The sequence below is a fragment of the Lycium barbarum genome, chromosome 5 (assembly GCF_019175385.1).
Source record: "Lycium barbarum isolate Lr01 chromosome 5, ASM1917538v2, whole genome shotgun sequence".
Classification (NCBI taxonomy): Eukaryota; Viridiplantae; Streptophyta; class Magnoliopsida; order Solanales; family Solanaceae; genus Lycium; species Lycium barbarum.
The window spans coordinates 27,532,504-27,554,189 of NC_083341.1; the positions used below are offsets into that span (position 1 = coordinate 27,532,504).

At 39.7% G+C, this 21,686-nt stretch overlaps 1 long non-coding RNA gene across 1 annotated transcript; it reads right to left on the reverse strand.

The window, feature by feature from the left end:
• Positions 1–20,336: 20,336 nt before the first annotated feature.
• Positions 20,337–21,375, reverse strand: LOC132642421 (uncharacterized). The gene is made up of 3 exons (XR_009583147.1): positions 21,247–21,375; positions 20,854–20,953; positions 20,337–20,753 (listed from the first exon to the last, which is right to left on the reverse strand). It is a non-coding gene; the product is annotated as an uncharacterized LOC132642421 (long non-coding RNA).
• Between the last annotated feature and the right edge of the window lie 311 nt (positions 21,376–21,686).

The following is a 21,686-nucleotide window of genomic DNA, read 5'->3' on the forward strand; positions in this document are numbered from 1 at the left end:
ACGAGAGAGGGAGGCGGAGGAAGGTGGGGGGAGGTGAAGCGGCGGTGATGAGGTGGGAAAGAAATGAGGGGAAACCCTAAAAGGGTTCCCCTTATTTTCACTGAAATGGGTCAGACCCGGTTCATTTACGGACCGGGTCAATTTTTAGACCGGGTATTAAAAGAATGGGCTAACGAATTAAAACACGGACTGGTCTAAAAATTAAGGTAAAAAATATAGGCTGGTTAAAAAATATTTATGAATTGATTGGACTTTGATTTGGAATCCGATAAATCAAAATACGGACTGAGTGCAAGAAATAGTTTGGCTTCTAAATTTAAATAAAAGACTTGTTTAAATAACTTCTGTTAAAATATTGCTCAATATGGAATATGTCGTCATTAATGCTTAGATAAAAAATGGCGTTGTAATAGCAGTGCAATAATATTGCGAAAAATCCACAGTAAAATAAATACTATTATTTAATTATGCAAAGATAAATGCGATGCGTGTGCGTAAGCTGGTAAAATACTGAAATGATAAAAATTGTGAACTATAATAATAATAATAATAATAATTATTATTATTATTATTAGTAACTGTAATATAATAATGAAACACCAGCTTTGATAAAAGGCTAATAGTTAAAATATAATATATATTTTTTTTAATTTTCCATAAAAATGTTAGAAACATAAATAGGTATTTTGGAAGAGAGGCGGGACAAAATTGGGTGTCAACAACTTGTCCCTCTTTGCTCGGTAATGATGAAAGAGTTGTCGGGCAAAGACGTTGACTCAGTAGCCTATTTTGTCCCGGCTAAAGGAAATTCGAGAGGATTGTGACCGAACTCTGGTCTCTGAGTTGCCTACATATCTCGGGCTGTACGAGAATCAGGTTGGGTGTAGTTCTGGGAAGACTACGACACCTTATGACTAATAAACCCCAATTGGCGCGAGAGTTGCAAAATATTGTCCCAGTGTTGAATTAAGATAACACTGGGTATTGTGATAGAAACTTGAGAATTCTGAAGATTGAATTGCAAAAGAATACTTGTGATTAGAGACGAGTGTTTGAGGTAGATCTTTGACCCGTGTCGGGAAGTCTGATTGTCTTTCTCGACGAATTGCCCCAGTTCGCTGCCGAAGAAAAAGTTCCACGATTTGATGTGTGATGCCAACTTTGATATTGTCAAAAGCCATCAGCTAAAAACAATTGTTAGCAATAAAGAAATATATGTAAATAAGCCAGGGTTGGAGAAGTTACACTTGCAACCCCTGTTTCAAAAGTTGAATCCACATTCGGAGGTGGATGCTTGAACTGAAATATAAGATACCCGCATTCGGAGGTGGGTACCTGAACTTGAAATATAAGATACCCGCATTCGGAGGTGGGTGCCTGAACTTGAAATATAAGATACCCGCATTCGGAGGTGGGTGCCTGAACTTGAAATATAAGATACCGGCATTCGGAGGTGGGCGCCTGAACTGAAATATAAAATACCCGCATTCGGAGGTGGGTGCCTGAACTGAAATATAAGATACCCGCATTCGGAGGTGGGTGCCTGAACTTGAAATATAAGATACCCGCATTCGGAGGTGGGTGCCTGAACTGAACATTGAAATACCCGCATTCTAAGGTGGGTGCCTAAATTGAAAATTGACATACCCGCATTCGGAGGTGGGTGCCTAATTTGAACATTGAAATACCCGCATTCTAAGGTGGGTGCCTGAATTGAACATTGAAATACCTGCATTCTAAGGTGGGTGCCTGGATTGAAATTGACATACCCGCATTCTAAGGTGGGTGCCTAAATTAAATTTTGAAATACCCGCATTCTAAGGTGGGTGCCTAATTTGAACATTGAAATACCCGCATTCTAAGGTGGGTGCCTAATTTGAACATTGAAATACCCGCATTCTAAGGTGGGTGCCTGGATTGAACATTGAAATACCCGCATTCTAAGGTGGGTGCCTAAATTAAATTTTGAAATACCCGCATTCTAAGGTGGGCGCCTAAATTGAAAATTGACATACCCGCATTCTAAGGTGGGTGCCTAATTTGAATTTTGAAATACCCGCATTCTAAGGTGGGTGCCTAATTTGAATTTTGAAATACCCGCATTTTAAGGTGGGTGCCTATATCATGTCCACTTCCCATCGTGCAAAAAATGTAAATCCACATCCACTTTCAGGGTGCAGAAAAATAAATCCAAGTTCACTTTCACTGTTCAAAATATAAATCTACGTCCGCATTTCACGGTACAAAATATAAATCCACGTCGACTTTGACGTCCGTATTATACGGTACAACAGTAAATTTACATCTACTTTCACGTCTGCATTATACGGCGCAAAAATAAATTCACTTTTACTTTCAAAAACATAAATCTGTATCCACTTTCTACAATTATATGTATATTTTTTTTGTAATATAATTCTATTTCCACTTCCATGCTCGCATCCACAATGTAAATGTAAATCCACGTCCACTTTAGAAATAGTATTGTAAAAAGATATCCACATCTTAATCCATGTCCCGTTGTGACGGAAGTTAAATATATAATTAACCCCCACAATTTGATATACGATGCAATATTTCGATCTTGTTATCTTATTAACATACTTCATTCTAAAAGAATTTGATAATGATTTGAACATGTATGAAGTGATGACGAAATTGAGGAATTCTAACCAATAACAGGTGATCAAGGTCAGTGTCCATGATTATATGTATTCGATCCATCGATGAATGTCACGAGCTAAAGCAACTGTTAGTGATAAGAATCAATAGCTGGGTCCAAAAGAATTATACTTACAGCCCTTGGTTGAGAAGATGAACTTGTGTCCACTATTGCAATTGAAATTTCGTGATGAGTGGAACGACGCCCACCGTTCGGCATAAGCTACCTTTGCATCCACGCTGAAGAGTATTTGCATTTTGAAGAAAGTTAACTTTTTGATCACGCCCATAATTTAATACATGCACCGTGTTCATGTTAATTGGACCTGTCTCAACAAAGAAAAATTGTGAGTTTAAAAGAAAATTGGTTGACTTGTGCATGTCGGGGAACTTGGCCCTTGAATTGACTTTTGTCTCGGTCGCGTCCACGTTCTTCGATGTCTCACCACATATCTTGCTTTGCCGGGGAGTTTCAGTTATAAAAAAAATGTATTTTGAAAATAAAAGTAATGAGATTTGGATGACTTTGAAAGGAAATACTTAGTGGCTCTAATATGTAACATGATTAAGAAGACTCGATTTTTGAATTTACTCACATTTTAGAAATACGGATGGACTTTTGTTTAAGACCACTTTTATGCTACTTCTAAAAATTTGTCCCAGTTTCAGTCTTAGAGATGCTTGATTCTGGACAATTGAAAAATAAGAACTTATAATGAAAGTTTTCGAAAGTGATTTGACCGACTTCGAAATTTGTCCCAGTTTCAAGTCCTGGAAACGCTTGGTTCTAAACGATCGAAAAGTGAGAAAATTGTAATGAAAATTTTTTGAAAGTGATTTGACCGATTTCAAAAATTTGTCCCAGTTTCAAGATACTAAGACACATGAATTTAAGCGGTGGGAAGACCAAGTCTTGTATAAAAATCCTTATGTATTTTATAGGAACCAAAATGTTTGGACAAACTGAAGATAAAAATTTTAAGATAGAAGGGCCGAACCCGCTTCGGGTTGCCTACGTAAACCAAAGCAATCAGGCCAGACGTAGTTCGTGATAAAAATAAAGACTTTTGAGTTTTTTTTTTTTTTTTTTTTTTTTTTTTTTTATTTTAATAAAGGGGGCCGAACCCTATGTGGGTTGCCTACGTATCCAAAAGGAAATCAGGCCACACGTAGTTCCACCCATACAACAAAACACTGTAATATTTTGGAAAAGTGGCCGAACCCGATGTGGGCTGCCTACGTATCCAACAGGAAGTCAGGCCAAACGTAGTTCCAACCACAAACAAAGATACTGAAATAATTTGAAAAGAGTGGCCGAACCCGATATGGGTTGCCTACGTATCCAACAGGAAGTCAGGCCAAACGTAGTTCGTTACAAACAAAATGACAGAATCTTAATTTAAAAAGGCCGTAACAAAACATAGAGGCAACATGACAAAAGGAACTAAATGTTCTAGTTGATGCCTCCGGCCTACTACAAAAGGAAATTTAAACTGAAAATACTGAAACTCCCGACGAACCGGGGCTAAGATAGAAGTTCAATTTTGCAACTCAGGTCCTGGCTCAGCAGCCTGTAAAGTCAATATTTCAGCAAAGTCTTTGATTATCGCAGCATGATCATCTTCATCTTCCACGAACAGGTTCTTGACTCCCTCCACGATATCATCATAGGCAACTTCAACAATCAGATCTGAAGGTTTTGAGAAAGTTTGATCAACGGTAGGAATAGGTTTTGGCAATGCAATCTCCTTCCTTTTATTCTTTCGTGCTTTCTTCACTTCTTCCTCAGTTGGCTCATATCCCAAACCGAAGGTAAACTGTTGCGTAGGGAGAACGACTGGCTCAACCTGCCCATTTAGTGTTTTCCCTAGCCCAAAGCCAGGTTGGTACCCATTTCTCAGCATTTCTTTTGCAACCATAATTGCGGCGCATGATCTTTTGAACTCTTGAGTTTGACACACTTCACCCTCCTTAGTGACATTCACAACCTCCCAAGCGTGGTAAGCTGCTCCGTCGAACCCTCCTTCTGCCTCGATGAACGGGGTGGATTGCTCTAGATAGAAAGACGTGTCCCCTTCTCCATGTATACATATTTGTTGTTGATCCCACTCGAATTTGACAGTTTGGTGCAAAGTAGATGGTACAGCCCCAGCCAGATGAATCCACGGCCTACCTAACAGCATATTGTATGACGTGGAAATATCAAGTACTTGAAAGTCCATAATGAATTCAACAGGGCCAATCAACACTTTCAACTCTATTTCCCCAATAGGACGCCTTGGAGCCCCATCAAATGCTCGAATATTCATATCACTGGTCTTGAGCTCGCTAACATTATATCCGATCTTCTTCAGACTTGTTAATGGACAGATGTTGAGTCCAGAACCCCCATCAACTAATACCTTAGCCACAAACATGTTACGACACTTGACAGTTATATGGAGTGCTTTGTTATGCATGCATCCTTCCGGCGGCAATTCTTCATTATCGAAGCTGATTCGATGACTGTCAAGCACGCGCTCAATCATCCCAGCTAACGCCTCACTAGTTGTTTCGCTTGGAACATATGCTTCATTCAAAATCCTCAACAGTGCATTTCTGTGCATATCTGAACTCAAAAGCAAAGAGAGAATAGGAATTTGACCATTGGTCTTTTTCAACTGATCCACAACTGAGTACTCACTAGCTTTAATTTTCCTCAGAAATTCTTCTGCTTCGAATTCAGTCACGACCCTTTTGGGAGGTACGTTGGTTTCCTTAAGTTGCCCTAATCTAACTAGTTCTTCTGGAGAATAGCACCTCCCAGACCTTGTCATTCCTGACGTCTTAACCTTGTCAGTGATCGTGTCCTTTCCTCGACACTCCATCACAGTTTGTTGATAATTCCATGGTACGGCTTTTGTATCGAGCACTGGCAACTGATTTGGTGCTCGAACTACTTCCACAGGTATTGATGAAGCTCCTAATATCTCGACAGGCACACAACCCCTTATCACTACAGCCGGAGAAGCAACGGCTACAAAATCATGATCCTCCACACGATCCACAGGCACTATAAATTCGGCTGGGTCGTCAACATTTTCATCTATTCCAATCATATTTATCGTGGCCCCATCATGGGTCGGGAGTGGATTGTTAACCACATTTGGCGTTGGTGGTTTGACCGTGATCTGTTTTGCTTCAATAAGATCCTCAACCTTATGCTTCAATGCGCAACAACGATCAGTGGAATGGCCTTTTACCCCCGAATGATATGCACATGTTTTAGTGGGATCAAAGCTTCTGGGTAATGGATCTGGAATTCTACCTTCCACAGGATATACTAAGCCTGAAGCTTGCAGCCTTTCAAAAACAACGCTCAGTGGCTCTCCTAATGGTGTGAAATTGCGAAACGGTTTATTTGGGCGAGGTGCGGATGCATTGTTTGGATGATGAGTTTGTGATGGTGGAGCTGGATATGTTGGTGGTCGTGGAGCTCGATATGCTGGTTGTGTGTTGTAAACAGGGTAGGATATTTGTGGTGATTGAGGTTGGTAAGATGACAAAGCTTGGTCGTAGGGATGTGGAGAATATTGGAAATATTGTGAGTGGTGAGCGTTAGGCTGGTATCGCGGGGGTCGTTGATGGTGGTACGAGGTGTTTCCCAAAGCCATTACTGAGGCTGCTTCCTTTTCTTTTTTCTTTCCGCTTCCGAGAGTACCTGTTTGTATAGCCCTACTAGTAGACTGCAAAGCCGCAAGACTCGTTATTCTCCCTGTCTTAATGCCATCTTCGATCATGTCCCCAGCTTTGATCACTTCTGCAAAAGTTTTTCCACCCATTGTCACCAAACGTTCATAGTATTTCGGTTCTAGTGCTTGAATGAAGAAAATAACCATTTCTGTCTCCTCCATGGGTGGGTGTACCCTAGATGCTTCTTCTCTCCACCGTATAGCATATTCTCGAAATGATTCGATCGACTTTTTCTGCAACTTTGTAATTGAGATTCTATCAGGAGCGATCTCAACATGAAACTTGTAGTGATCCACAAAAGCATTTGCCAAATCATCCCATGTACGCCATTTGGTTGTATCTTGCTTGGAATACCATTCCAAGGCTTTTCCACTCAAACTTTGATTGAATAGTTTGACTCTTATCCCTTCATTCTTTCCTACGCCAATCAACTTTTCACAATAAACTTTCAAATGAAAAAAAGGGTTTCCCGACCCATCAAACTTCTCAAATTTTGGGATCTTGTAACCTGGTGGCAATTCTACCTCAGGAAATGCACATAATTCTTCATATCTCACGCTTTGATTACTACCCAGTCCACGCAAACTTCTCATGGCATCTTCCAAACTTTTGAGCTTTCTATTTATCATTTCATCATTAACTGACCGTGCCTCATTTTCAACTTCGACATAATGATCAACATCTGTGCGACATTGTCCTTGAATCTGTGTCATGGGTGGAGCTGTGGTATAAGTATACACTGGCGGAACTTGATGTGTGTCATGTGCTGGCGGTATGAATTGAGCTTTTGAAGAGGTGGTTGTAAATAAAAAGGGAGCATTTTGAGTGAGGTGTTCGGAACGAACTGGCTGAGAAGTGGTGAAATAATTTGCTTGGTTAAATTCGTCCAAATTTGGGAATGGAGGTGGCACAGGCAAAGTCTGACGAACTCCCTGGGACGGAGTCATATGTGGCGGTGTTTGAGAAAATGACCGGTTATGAAGTACCATATGACTTAGTTCGGCAACTCGTCGCTCCAGACGAGCAATGGTCTCCAGATGTGTTTCTGGTTCATTAGAAGATGTGGGATCACTCGTGATCGGCAAACTAAGAGATGGCTCAGATGAAGTGGTTGCATTGATCAAACTTTGATCCATTTTAGAACGAGTCTTTTTAGTTAACCAGATGATTAGTGATGAGTCAGAGTCTGATTTCTTGGCTCTAGACCGTGTGAAATATGGATGCTCCGCCAGTTCCCCTTTAGCACAAGTCAACCTTTTGTTTTGAAAATAAATTTTAAAAAGAAAAAAGATAAAACAAGAAAAAGAAAAAGAAAAAAGAAAATGAGTCAGTATACGGTAAGGACATATTATTGCATATAAACACATTATTGCACATAATACATCGCGTTTTATAATGCAAGGGACCTCTTTATGCCAGAGGTAGGCCTAACGAATATTTGAAGGACAAAACATGTCTTTTATGTATCATTCCACAACTCCTCCTAAAAGTAATTTACAAGAAAAAAAAAAATTATTACGTGCCAATCAATAATACATCTCGAAATCAACCTAAGATATCTAATATTTCCACTCCACTAATTTCCTTTGGTTGTCTTCAATCTGCGGCATTAATTTTGGATGCTCCATGACAACCTGCAACAAAAGGTCAATTTTCTTGAAATATTTATCTATAGAGTATTAGGTCCACATATTCCACATATTTGTCCTTCAAATAATGCACATAGATAGTGAGTAGTGTCACTTAGAGTCATAGACTCATTTGGACATTTGGTAAGGTTGACTAATGAACTTAATACACCAAGGGTATTAAGCTTCCTAGGTTTAAAATGATGCATGTCCTTACAAGGTTTTGGTTTCGCTCTACCCTAGGTAGACTAAGAATGGTTTTCCTATGACACAAGGCTCCCCAAGCGGACAACTTGGAAGTGGAAAGTCTGTGGCCGTCGACTGCACCGCCGATCGACTAAATCCACAAGACCAATCCAACTAAAGGGGTAATTTAGTAGTGCACGGGCGCAAACTGCGAAGCCGCTTTAAGTGTGTGAATATGTGTGAGTTTTCCAGGAGTGGAAGAAATATGAGCGAAATGCCAATTTAAGGAAAGCAATAATATACATATTACATAAAAAAATTTACATAAGGAATAAAATACAAACACTAAAAACCATATAAGGGAAAAGCAATAATGAAGGCAAAAAGAAAACAAACAAGATATTCAACAAATTAACTATTAACCTAAGTCTGTTATGGTTAGAGCCTAAAGTCCCCAACAGAGTCGCCAAGCTGTCACACCCCATTTTAACCGGGTAGATTTAGGGTGTATGACATATTGGTGATTCCTATTTGTTTGTTTTAAAGAGTCGCCACCTAATTAATTTAACGGTGAATTAGGACACCTAAATGTTAACTAAGGTAAAGCTAACTAAACCTCTGTTAATAGTCTGCTTAACCAGTGTGATTCTAGGTAAGGGCTCTATATTATCCTAAAGGGAAGGGGTTAGGCATCCTTTAGAATCCGTTAACTTACGGTTATCCGACCAGACTTAAGTTAATTAATTGGGATTAAATGTGGATATAATACTTAAGAAAATAATTTCGTAAACTATTACTAAGGTTTAAAAAGGATAAAAATATGATAATGCTATTTTAAAATAATGCTTATTACTAAGGTTTTAAATGAGACGAATAAGATGAATAGAAAATATGATAATTTGTATAGGAAGGGAATTTCAAAATGCCATTTAACAGAGAAGGTTCGAAATGCTAAGTAACACTTAGAAATATGTTGATATAATTTTAAATACTATTTTAAAATAAAACCTGTAAAAAATAATTTGCATATGAGTAATAGTTTTAAAAGAAGATTTCGCGAAAAAATTGAATTTTTTGAATAATGTGATATGAATATGAATATATAGAGAATTTAGACTATTCTTTAATGGAGAGCAAAAGGAAGTGAGTTTTCTTTCTCTTGTATTAATTCTATTTGACTACATTTGATTTAAAACATGTGTGGTTAGAAGAATCTTGGAACAAAGTTTATACGATATATTTAAATTGTTATTTAGTGACGTTTTGAAATTTCTAATAAAATAAGAATAGAAATGTGATCTTAATCCAACGTATATGTTAACGACTTCACGTCTTTGAAAATCAATTGCTTTAATATAGATAAATATTATAGGTACTATAAATAATTTAATGTGAAAAATGAAACTACGAAATTAATTATTGGTTCTTCCTACTCATTTTAATAAAATCAACCCCATTAGTTCCGCTAAGGTTCACCTAATCTAAGCAAATAAAAAATAGGTGAAGTGTTAGTTATGCAATTACAAATTAAATGCACCAAATGGAATAAAACAGAAGAGTAAATGGGCTAAATGGGCTCAGCCGATTTTCAGAATTGCTGCAGCCTGCCACTGATGGGCTTCGGCCCAGCGGATTTTATTCATATGTTGCTACAGGCTGTTGGGCTTTGGCCCAGGTGTTTATTCTCCTTGTTTGGCCGCAGTTTGGGCTGATATTATATGGCTGACTTGAGAGAAAATATGTTGGCTTTTAGCCCCACACCGAATGCAGGAGATGACAAGTCCTTCAGACTCGTATGCGATGGTCATGCATAAAAGATACGAGGGGAAAAAGGTTAGTATACGATGAATAAGACTTGAACAAGCAAAAGTACGAATCCAAAGCAAACTCCAGAGATTATATATATATATATATACTATGTATATTTGATGTATACTAACACTTGGACGAGGCAATTGTCTCATTCATCCCTAAAGAGAGCTGAATAATTAGAACAGTAGGGACTGACAAGGAGATGTTGTTCATCAAACATGAGTATAGGCAACATTAAACGAACATAGGCAAAACCAGTAGTGTAAACTTTATTGCACTTAAACATGTTTTTTAAAAAAATCAGATATGTCATGTGGTTCAAACAAAATGAGCACACCAATCTACACATATTTAACAACTTGCGGATTAAGCATGATATGATGAACAATCGCAGAATCTAAGAGAAACAACACATTCTTAAGTGGACAGTTGGAGATGCATAGATGGATATTACTATTTTTAATGTATCAGGCAGAACCAAATCTGGACAGAACTGGTAGTATTCCTCAAGTTATGCTTAATCAAATCATCTTCATTTTTTGGCGAGAAATGACACTAAAGCACACTGATCCAAACAATGCCTATTAAACTGAGATTCACTAAGCTGTTGATTCCTAACAAACCAGGCTCATAGCCATCCCACAACATTAATAACCGATACTGATGTAATTATATCACACGAATAACATTCAATTAAAAGAAATCTAAGACTATCCTACACCTTAAATAAGGAAATTGAGCTAACTGACAGTCATACTAGTAGTGCATCAAGTTCATTGTTTAAGCTAGAATGGAATCAACAATATGTGGTCATACACCTAATGCAACAATAAATAAGCCAGATATACAAAATCCTTCAAAATAAGGTGGCAGTTCAAAGAGAAGGCAATACTGATTTCAAACAAGAAAACATACATGGGATGCAGACATAACTAGCATAATGGTCAAACCATGTAGATACTTTATCTACAGCAAGAAGTCATGCTTATCAAATAGTCTTATATTTGGGCTGAAACAGGATAGGGGCTTGACAAATTACAGTATAGATGATTAAATGCATAGTGAGAGTGGTTTCAGATGAGGGGTCACACAAGATAAACAAGTGTGCATGAGCAGGCAAGCTGAGATGCGAGAGAGAGGAGGCAGGGTTATTTATGTTCGACTTGACAGATCCTTCATGGCAAATATTTCTCTTTTGGCACAGCCAAAGGGGCAAGGAGAATGGATGGTGCAGTTGCCAACATATAACTAAACAAGATTAAGTAAAAATCTCTAAACACGATAACATCAGTGGATATCCCTATCTGTTAATCAATGCTTATCAACCAACCAAACTAGCATACACAATTCTGTTTAGGATAAAAACTGAGCTGCGCCAAACATAGCTAACATACCTAAGCGACTGAACTGGTGCAACACACATAGACACGTTAATCTACTTAAATTTAACAACAACGTACCAAAGCAGTCAGCTGAACTAACACAGAACATGGCTCAAACTGTACAAAATGAATCAACATATTGCAAAAGCATATCTGAACTCAATATGAATCGAACTTAGCCTACAAACACACGACCACGCGTTAAACTGCTAAAACTGAAATCAACTAAAGGAAGAGTAGCTCACATACTTGAACAAACCAACTACATTATCATAGTTAAACACGCTTAATCGAACAAACAGACCAGTCCAAACATATCTATCAAACTAAAATAATTTATCTAACAGGCTTGAATCACAGAACAATGAACTAAACTAACACAGGGCAACAGAAAAATGCAGCACAGGTAAAAAGAGGGAATGGCGAATTACCTTCTTCGGGCGCAGCGAAGTGAGACCTCGAATCTTTGATCTACTTCGAACACTATCAAATTCGAACTTGCGATGCTCGGATTCGCAATAATACCAAGATAAACGACAACAAAATTGATTCGATATTTTGACTTGATAACAAAACCAGATAAAAAACTATTAATCGAACTCGAATTTTATGGGGGTTATGGGCGGTTAAAGGATATAACTTTTAAGGGATTTGTTGCGACTCCTACTTAGTTCGAATTTTTCTCTGTTTCTTGAAGGTAATTTCATGAACCTCCAAAAAAATCCCCCCCATTTTTGAACATAGAAATCAATATTTATAGGGGAGATCTAGGGTTTCTTTGTGAAGGAAAGAGAGAGCGGCGTGGGGAACAAAATTGAGTGGGGATGACAGTGGTGTGGGTGTCGTGGTGTAGTGGAGGGTGTCAGAGGAGTGGTGGGAGTGGCGTCAGACGCGTGATGTAGTGGAGTGATGGGTGTGACAGAGGTGTCGGAGGCGAGTGGGATGTCGGTGGTGAAGTGGGGATCACGTGGTGAAGTGGGGGTATGGGTGTAGTGATGGAGGATGGATGGTTGCTGGTGATGGAGGTGGGTGGCGACGGAGATGGGAGATGACGACGAGAGAGGGAGGCGGAGGAAGGTGGGGGGAGGTGAAGCGGCGGTGATGAGGTGGGAAAGAAATGAGGGGAAACCCTAAAAGGGTTCCCCTTATTTTCACTGAAATGGGTCAGACCCGGTTCATTTACGGACCGGGTCAATTTTTAGACCGGGTATTAAAAGAATGGGCTAACGAATTAAAACACGGACTGGTCTAAAAATTAAGGTAAAAAATATAGGCTGGTTAAAAAATATTTATGAATTGATTGGACTTTGATTTGGAATCCGATAAATCAAAATACGGACTGAGTGCAAGAAATAGTTTGGCTTCTAAATTTAAATAAAAGACTTGTTTAAATAACTTCTGTTAAAATATTGCTCAATATGGAATATGTCGTCATTAATGCTTAGATAAAAAATGGCGTTGTAATAGCAGTGCAATAATATTGCGAAAAATCCACAGTAAAATAAATACTATTATTTAATTATGCAAAGATAAATGCGATGCGTGTGCGTAAGCTGGTAAAATACTGAAATGATAAAAATTGTGAACTATAATAATAATAATAATAATAATAATTATTATTATTAGTAACTGTAATATAATAATGAAACACCAGCTTTGATAAAAGGCTAATAGTTAAAATATAATATATATTTTTTTTAATTTTCCATAAAAATGTTAGAAACATAAATAGGTATTTTGGAAGAGAGGCGGGACAAAATTGGGTGTCAACAGTTACCTCCGGAAAATTCCTTGGCTTTGTCGTTCGACATCGGGGGATAGAAATTGATCAAGCCAAAGTAGATTCAATCGTGAAGATGGCCGAGCCAAGAAACATCCATGAGTTGAAAAGTCTGCAAGGGAAGCTGGCGTATCTTAGGAGATTCATCTCAAATCTAGCAGGGAAATGTCAACCGTTCAGTCGTCTCATGAAGAAAGGTGATCCTTTCGAATGGGACCAAGCTTGTGCCAACGCCTTTGAGAGCATCAAAACTTACTTGACCAAACCTCCAGTTCTAGCGGCTCCTGTGCCTGAAAAGCCTTTGATACTATACATATCGGCACAAGAAAGTTCAGTTGGAGCACTCTTAGCCCAAGAGAATAGCAAAGGGAAGGAAAATGCCCTTTACTACTTGAGTAGGATGATGACGCCAAATGAGTTGAAGTATTCGCCGATTGAAAAGTTGTGTCTGGCCTTAGTCTTCTCGATTCAGAAGATGAAACACTACTTTCAAGCCCATGTAGTTCGTCTTATTTCCAAAGCAAACCCCATCAAATTTGTGATGTCGAAACCTGTCCTTAGCGACCGACTAGCAAGGTGGTATCTCCAATTTCAACAATTTGAGATTGTGTACGTTCCTCAAAAAGCTGTGAAAGGGCAAGCATTGGCGGATTTTCTAACAGACCATCCGATACCCGATGACTGGGAATTAACTGATGAACTACCCGATGAGGATGCGATGGTCATTGAGATTCAACGGCCTTGGAAGATGTATTTTGATGATGCTGCACATTGCGAAGGAGCTGGCGCTGGTGTGATATTTGTCACTTCTCAGGGGGAGGTCTTACCGTATTCCTTCACTTTAACACAATGTTGCTCTAACAATGTTGCAGAATATCAGGCACTCATACTTGGGCTTGAAATGGCTGTTGATATGAAGCAGTTAGAATTACAAGTCTTTGGAGATTCTGAATTGGTAATCAATCAATTGTTGGGTACCTACGAGGTCAAAAAGCCAGAATTGCGTCCCTATCATCACTATGCACAAAAATTAATTGGGTGGCTCGGCAACGTAACTCTCCAACACGTGCCAAGAAAGGAAAATAAGAAAGCTAATGCTTTGGCTACTTTGGCTTCAACATTGACTTTGCCTGACCAAGCGCAAATCACTATCTGCCAGAAATGGATAGTACCGCCAGAGGACGATGAGGATGAAGAAAGCAAACTCGAGCTTCTTGTGGCCGTTACTGAAGCTGAGAAAGTCGATTGGCAACAAATCATGATCGATTACTTGTGTTATAGCATTCTTCCAGAAGATCCAAAAAGAAAGACCGAAATTTGTCGTCGTGCCCTTCGCTTCCTTTACTACAAAGATACTTTGTACCGTAGATCGTTCGAGGGAGTTCTCTTGCGTTGTCTAGGGAAAGAAGAAGCGACTCAAGCTATGCAAGAAGCCCACTCTGGAGTTTGTGGATCACATCAATCTGGGCCAAAACTGCACTTTCATATAAAAAGGATGGGGTATTATTGGCCAACAATGGTGAAAGATTGTTTGGACTATGCGCGAAGTTGCAAAGCATGCCAATTTCATGCAAATTTTATACACCAACCTCCTGAGGTGTTACATCCAACTGTTGCATCTTGGCCATTTGATGCTTGGGGGCTAGACGTGGTTGGACCGCTACCGAAATCTTCTGGTGGCCACTTGTACATCTTAGCTGCAACGGATTACTTTTCAAAATGGGCTGAGGCTGTCGCCCTCAAAGAAGTAAAAAAGGAGAATGTGGCAAACTTCATTCGAGTAAACATCATCTATCGTTTTGGCATTCCTAGTTATATCATACCAGATAATGGCAAGCCGTTCTCCAACAAATTGATGACTAAGATTTGCGAGCTTTTTGGCTTCAAGCAACGAAACTCGTCTATGTATTATGCTGCTGCAAATGGACTAGCTGAAGCATTTAACAAGACCTTGTGCAACTTGTTAAAGAAGGTCGTCTCCAAGTCTAAAAGAGATTGGCATGATAGAATGGAAGAAGCTCTTTGGGCATACCGAACGACTCATCGCACACCAACTCAAGCAACTCCTTATTCTCTTGTTTACGTAGCTGAAGCGGTCCTTCCACTTGAACGCCAAATACCTTCATTGCGGCTCGCTATCCAAGAAGGGCTCACTGAAGAAGAAAATTCTCGTCTACGCCTTGAAGAGTTAGAGGCCCTTGATGAGAAAAGGCTAGAAGCTCAGCAAAGCCTTGAATGTTATCAAGCTCGTCTTTCCCGTGCTTTCAATAAAAAGGTTCGCCTGAGGTCCTTCCAAGTTGGTGATCAAGTCCTGGCGGTAAGAAGACCTATTATCATATCTCAAAAATGTGGAAGCAAGTTCACTTCAAAGTGGGATGGGCCATATGTTGTCCAAGAAGCCTATACAAGTGGTGCTTACAAGCTTATAGATGCAGATGGCTTGCGGATCGGTCCCATCAACGGGAAATTCTTGAAGATGTACTATCTTTGAAGCAAGATGATACTCCTGGCCCGCATGAGTTTAAACTGTGTACGGCCCCACAAAAGTCCGCTAGGTTGAAAACCTCGAAAGAGGCGGCCTAGGCAAAATTTAGGACAAACAAAAAATGTCCGCTAGGTTGAAAACCTCGAAAGGGGCGGCCTAGGCAAAAGTTAGGACAAAAAAAAAAAAAATCGGAACTACGAAATGACTTGATCCTCTTCACCGAGGTACGTAGGCGCTTAGAGTTTCATTCTAAGTTCAGTCGCACCAAAAAAAAAATCCTTCTTTCTTGTTCGGAACTACGAAATGACTTGATCCTCTTCACCGAGGTACGTAGGCGCTTAGAGTTTCATTCTAATTTCAGTCGCATAAAAACAATCCTTCTTTTTGTTCGGAACTACGAAATGACTTGATCCTCTTCACCGAGTGAGGAGACAAACATGACTGGAAAGAAGAAGACAATTCACAGCAGTTGAAGCCGAAGATGATTGCAGTTTGTTTTAAACGCTTCTATCAAGTCGGCATTACTTCTTCAAATAATGATGCCACTAAAAGATCTGATGGATGCTTCAAGTAGTCGCTTGCCAAAGCTAGAATGTCGCTCCTATGATGAGTTGAGATTTTTTTTCACCACAAATGCGCAGAGCTGAAGAGTCGAACAAGATATTCTAAGCTGAACTTGGAGAATTATCTGTACATATGTAGAAGGCATTTGAGCGTAATTTTTAAAAATATTGTAGTTCGATGAGTCGTCTTTCCAACAAAATTTGAATCTCGTCATTTCGGCACTCGTACCTCGAGTTATGAATTTCTCCCACCGAAGCGCAAAGCTGAAAAATAGAACAAGGCAGCATCGGAGTTGAAATTTGGAGAATTATCTGTACAAATCTAAAAGGAATTTGTCCGTGATTTTTATATATCTTGTATATCAATGAGTCCTCTTTCCATAGAATTTGGAATCTCGTCATTTCGGCACTCGTACCCCATGTTATGAATTTTCTCTCACCGAAGCGCAAAGCTGAAAAATAGAACAAGGCAGCATCGGAGTTGAAATTTGGAGAATTATCTGTACAAATCTAAAAGGAATTTGGCCGTGATTGTTATATATATTGTATATCAATGAGTCCTATTTCCATAGAAATTGGAATCTCGTCATTTCGGCACTCGTACCCCAAGTTATGAATTTTCTCCCACCGAAGCGCAAAGCTGAAAAATAGAACAAGGCAGCATCGGAGTTGAAATTTGGAGAATTATCTGTACAAATATAAAAGGAATTTGGCCGTGATTTTTATATATATTGTATATAAATGAGTCCTAGTTCCATAGAAATTTGAATCTTGTGATTCCAACGCTCGTACTCCGAGTTATGAATTTTCTCCCACCGAAGCACGAAGCTGAAAAGTCAAACAAGGCAGAATCTAAGCTAAATTTGGAGAATTATCTGTACAAATCTAGAAGGAATTTGGCCGTGATTTTTATGTATATTGTAGATCAATGAGTCCTCTTTCCATAGAAATTGGAATCTTGTGATTCCAACGCTCGTACTCCGAGTTATGAATTTTCTCCCACCGAAGCACGAAGCTGAAAAGTCAAACAAGGCAGAATCTAAGCTAAATTTGGAGAATTATCTGTACAAATCTAGAAGGAATTTGGCCGTGATTTTTATGTATATTGTAGATCAATGAGTCCTCTTTCCATAGAAATTGGAATCTTGTGATTCCAACGCTCGTACTCCGAGTTATGAATTTTCTACTACCAAAGCACAAATCTGAAGGGTTGAGCAAGGCAGAATTCAAGCTAAATTTCGAGAGAGAAAAAAAACGATTCTTCAGTTATCTTCAAAAAAAGGGGGAGAGAAAATTGATCCAAATCACAAGACGAAATAATTCATGTTGAAATAAAGGCGACTACTTTTATTGCTTCAAGAAGGAAATGTCACTACATCATAACAAGCAATTAAAAAGTAAAAATCCTAAGCAAGAATCTAAGTCACGGAAAAGGCTTGAAGCATAGGATTTGTTGACGACTCTTCTCAACCGCCTCTTCAAGCTTGGATAGTCTCTCTGCTTCTTCATCAGATAGCACATGATTAGCTTCAATAGTATGAATCTCGCCCTCTGTAATGGCGATTTTCTCTTGATTTTTGGACAACTCCTCTTGGTGTTTGTCAAGGAATGCAATAAGTTGCTCCTTCTTAGAGTTCAAGGCTGCTAAGTCTTTCTCCACATTCGCAAGATTTGCCTGAAGCTCCTTCATGGACCCATCTAGCTTTCCATGTTCTTGTTTAGCATCATCGAGGCGCCGTTGTGCATCTGAAAGTGATTCTTGGTGTAATTCTTTAGTCATCTTCGACGATTTCAAAGAGTCATACTCTGCATACGCCTTGAAGAAGTTCTCGACAAGACCCTCCAAAGCAGAAACATCGATAATATTGATTTTCCTAAGTTCCTCAAGAGTCGAAGCAATACTTGCCTCCAACACCATAAAGCTGTCTAAGGAACCTAAAGAAAATTGTGTAATCCATCCGCACAATGCACCCCATATCTCAGAGACGAAAGTTGATTTGAAGCGGAAAATAGTCCCTTGTGGATCAAAGCTCGACGCGCTAGGTTGCAATGGCTGTGAGAAAGGTCTGAAGGTCTTCGGATGTGTAATCTGATCAACGACAACTTCAGCCGCGTTCATCCCGTCTAGTTTCTGGAAACCCAACTACAAAACAAAACACACAAAAAAAAAAATCAGATTTAAAAACAAAAAGTGTAAATGCAGAAAATATGGAGAGAAGAAATATTACTTGTTCTGCTACTTCTTCCAAGCCCATCATCGACTTTGGATCCCCATCCAGATGGATATCAGATCCAATGCTAATAGCGTCCAAATCAGCGAATTCATTATGGTTATCGTCGGACTCCTTCGATTTCCTTTCTAAACGATTCCAATGTCGATCTCCACTTGTATTACTCTCCGTCGAACTAGAGGATGCGAGGGTATTTCCAACATCGATAGGAAGAGAGGAAGGGCGAGACTTTTTGTTGCAAGATGGTGCGAGACTTGATGTTTCTTTGGCGCCCTTGTCCAATGAACTCGAAGGCTCCCTTCTTTTGGAAGTATTGTTGGTTACCTTAGGAGCCGTAGCACTTGTCTTGGAGACTAGTCGAACGCGTTTAACTCCTTTGTCCATAGGGATTTCAACATCCTTCAAGGTTTTGGATTTAGAAGAAGTTTCATGAGCTTGCGGAGTATCATTAAGTTGCACCTCGGACTTAGAAGAAGGATGCGATTTTTCTTTCATTCGAGTCGGACCTCTTTTGGACAACATAGGTGTATGATCTTGCTTTGATTTTTGTGAAATAATTCGAGGACTCATTTCTGATGGATTTGTCCGATTGGCTAGCCACCATTCCATGTACTCACGAGTCATTAAAGGCGAACTACCTTCTGATGGGCACACCGGAATTATGACTTTTGAAGAGGTTCCAAGGCGAATTGAAGAATTCCAAAGTTGTGCTAGTGTTAGCAATGTGCCATCGTATGGTCGCTCCATGAGGTCTCCAGGGATGTCTTGACAAAAACCAAATTGTCTGCTAAACCTATAAGGGCTATAGGACTCCACGATGAGATCCGCATCATGCCTAAGTGTAACATAGCTCGAACGAAGGCTTATGATAGTATCGTTCCATGAATCTGAGAGATCGCCAGTATCGGTGAAGTATAATTCCCTACCTTGTAGCAACGCCAAATGATGGAGGTGGCGGGCATCATCTTGTTGAAATAACTTTCAGGCGTCAGAAAAATTGAAGTATTTGGCCATCTTCTCGCCAGAAATCTTGCATAAAGGTATACTCCGATGTGAGTGATTGGCACGATGATGGGTCTTAAAATATTCTCCTAGCCAGCCATATACATAGTGTATGGGGAAAATTATATCCCCCTGCTTCAAGTCTGGAGAAGTAGAGATCTCTCTCAAGCCCCGATATATGCTCGCAAGGACTGGGACTGCCAAAGAGAATTTCTCTCCATGAGCCATCAAGCTCGCCACTTTAAAAACGCTAGCACGCACATAATCAATTTTCTTATGGGGGAGAACAAACTTGCAGAGCCAACATGTTAGGAAAGCCGACAAATTCGTCTCATCTCTAAGTGAATCTTCCACTCCTAGCTCGACGAAGGGGGCATGCTCCTCATCGGTTCGTGGTAAGTAATTCATGTCAATATGCCCGGAAGGATTGTGATTCAATCTTGGCTTCGTTGCACGACCTTTCGACGCCTTTTGCGGAGGTTCCGCGTACCTGCTTGGTCCTCTAAACCAAAATTTCACCCAATCATGGATGGACACCTCATGGCGGCCACCTTCGGCAAGTTTGTAAAAGGCTGAAAACAAGTATAGACAGCTCTTGGGGAGCCATGGTTTCCCCTGATTGTCCATTTGCGTCAATTCTTTCGCCGAAGGAACAACTTCATCATAAAAAGATCCGTGAATGGGAAGTCCTGCAATTGTTTGTAAGTCCCAAAGCGAGATAGACATCTCCCCGACGAAAGTGGAAAGCGTATTGGTAGACGGACGCCAAAGCTCACAAAAAGCATGCAGTACGTTGTCATCATAATCATATGTAAACAAAGAAGCGTAGATGACATCGTAAACTTTGACATGCTCCAAGACTTCCTTATAGCGAGGAAGCACATCTTCCACCCACTCCCAGTAGCCGGGTGTGTAGCAAACTTTTCCGAAACCAGAAGGCGGGACACTCCAGTTGTTGAAACATCCATTGGGATGAGAAGATTCGGTGGGCACGACTTCTCGATGAATTGCGGACTTCAACAGAGGGACGTCCATAACAGTGGCCTTTCCTGAGAAGTGGCTCATGACGTCTTTGGTCTCCTTTTTAGACCATTCAGCAAGATGAAGTGTAGAAAGCTCTCCGTTAAGTGAGAAAGCACCGATCACTGGAGGTTGAACCTCCAAGGCAAGGACTTTGGCGTTCGGATTTCGTTTGTCGCTCACTATCTCTAGATGAGGACGCGGCGTATCGCGATCACGAAAGTGCATCATCATTGTTTAAATTCAAATCCGTACAGATGCGCCCAAAGACCTGCAAAAGAAATAAAAAAAGGGGACAGGTAAGTTTCGTAGAGCATGTCCAAAGCCAAGAAAGCAAAATCAGATTCTGTGGCTGATTAAAAGAAATATACCTGAGCCAATATAGAAGCAATTTGATTGTGGTTTTCGTATATGATGTAGCTCTATGTGTCTTCTTTCCGACGCCGCAAACCGTTCGTGATTGCGATGTTCCTAAGTCAAGATATAAGATTTTTCGTCAGGACGCACAAAACTAATGAACCAGTGAACCAGAACTGAAGGTCTGATTCTCGATCAATATCTGAGTAAATATATAAGCAATTTGGTCATGGTTTTCGCGTATGACGTAGCTATACGAGTCTAGTTTCCGAAACATCAAGCGGATCATGATTTCGACGTTCCTACATTGAGATATGAATTTTCTACCACAGACATGTAAGCTGTGAAGAAAGTGACGAAAATACATATGCAAAATCAGATTCTGTGGCTGATTAAAAGAAATATACCTGAGCCAATATAGAAGCAATTTGATTGTGGTTTTCGTATATGACGTAGCTCTATGTGTCTTCTTTCCGACGCCGCAAACCGTTCGTGATTGCGATGTTCCTAAGTCAAGATATAAGATTTTTCGTCAGGACGCACAAAACTAATGAACCAGTGAACCAGAACTGAAGGTCTGTTTCTCGATCAATATCTGAGTAAATATATAAGCAATTTGGTCATGGTTTTCGCGTATGACGTAGCTCTACGAGTCTAGTTTCCGAAACATCAAGCGGATCATGATTTCGACGTTCCTACATTGAGATATGAATTTTCTACCACAGACATGTAAGCTGTGAAGAAAGTGACGAAAATTCATATTGAAAGAAAATTACCTGATAGAGCGATGGGTTCGAACCAACTCGACAATGCTATAAATTGATACCCAAACACCAAGAGAAGGGGT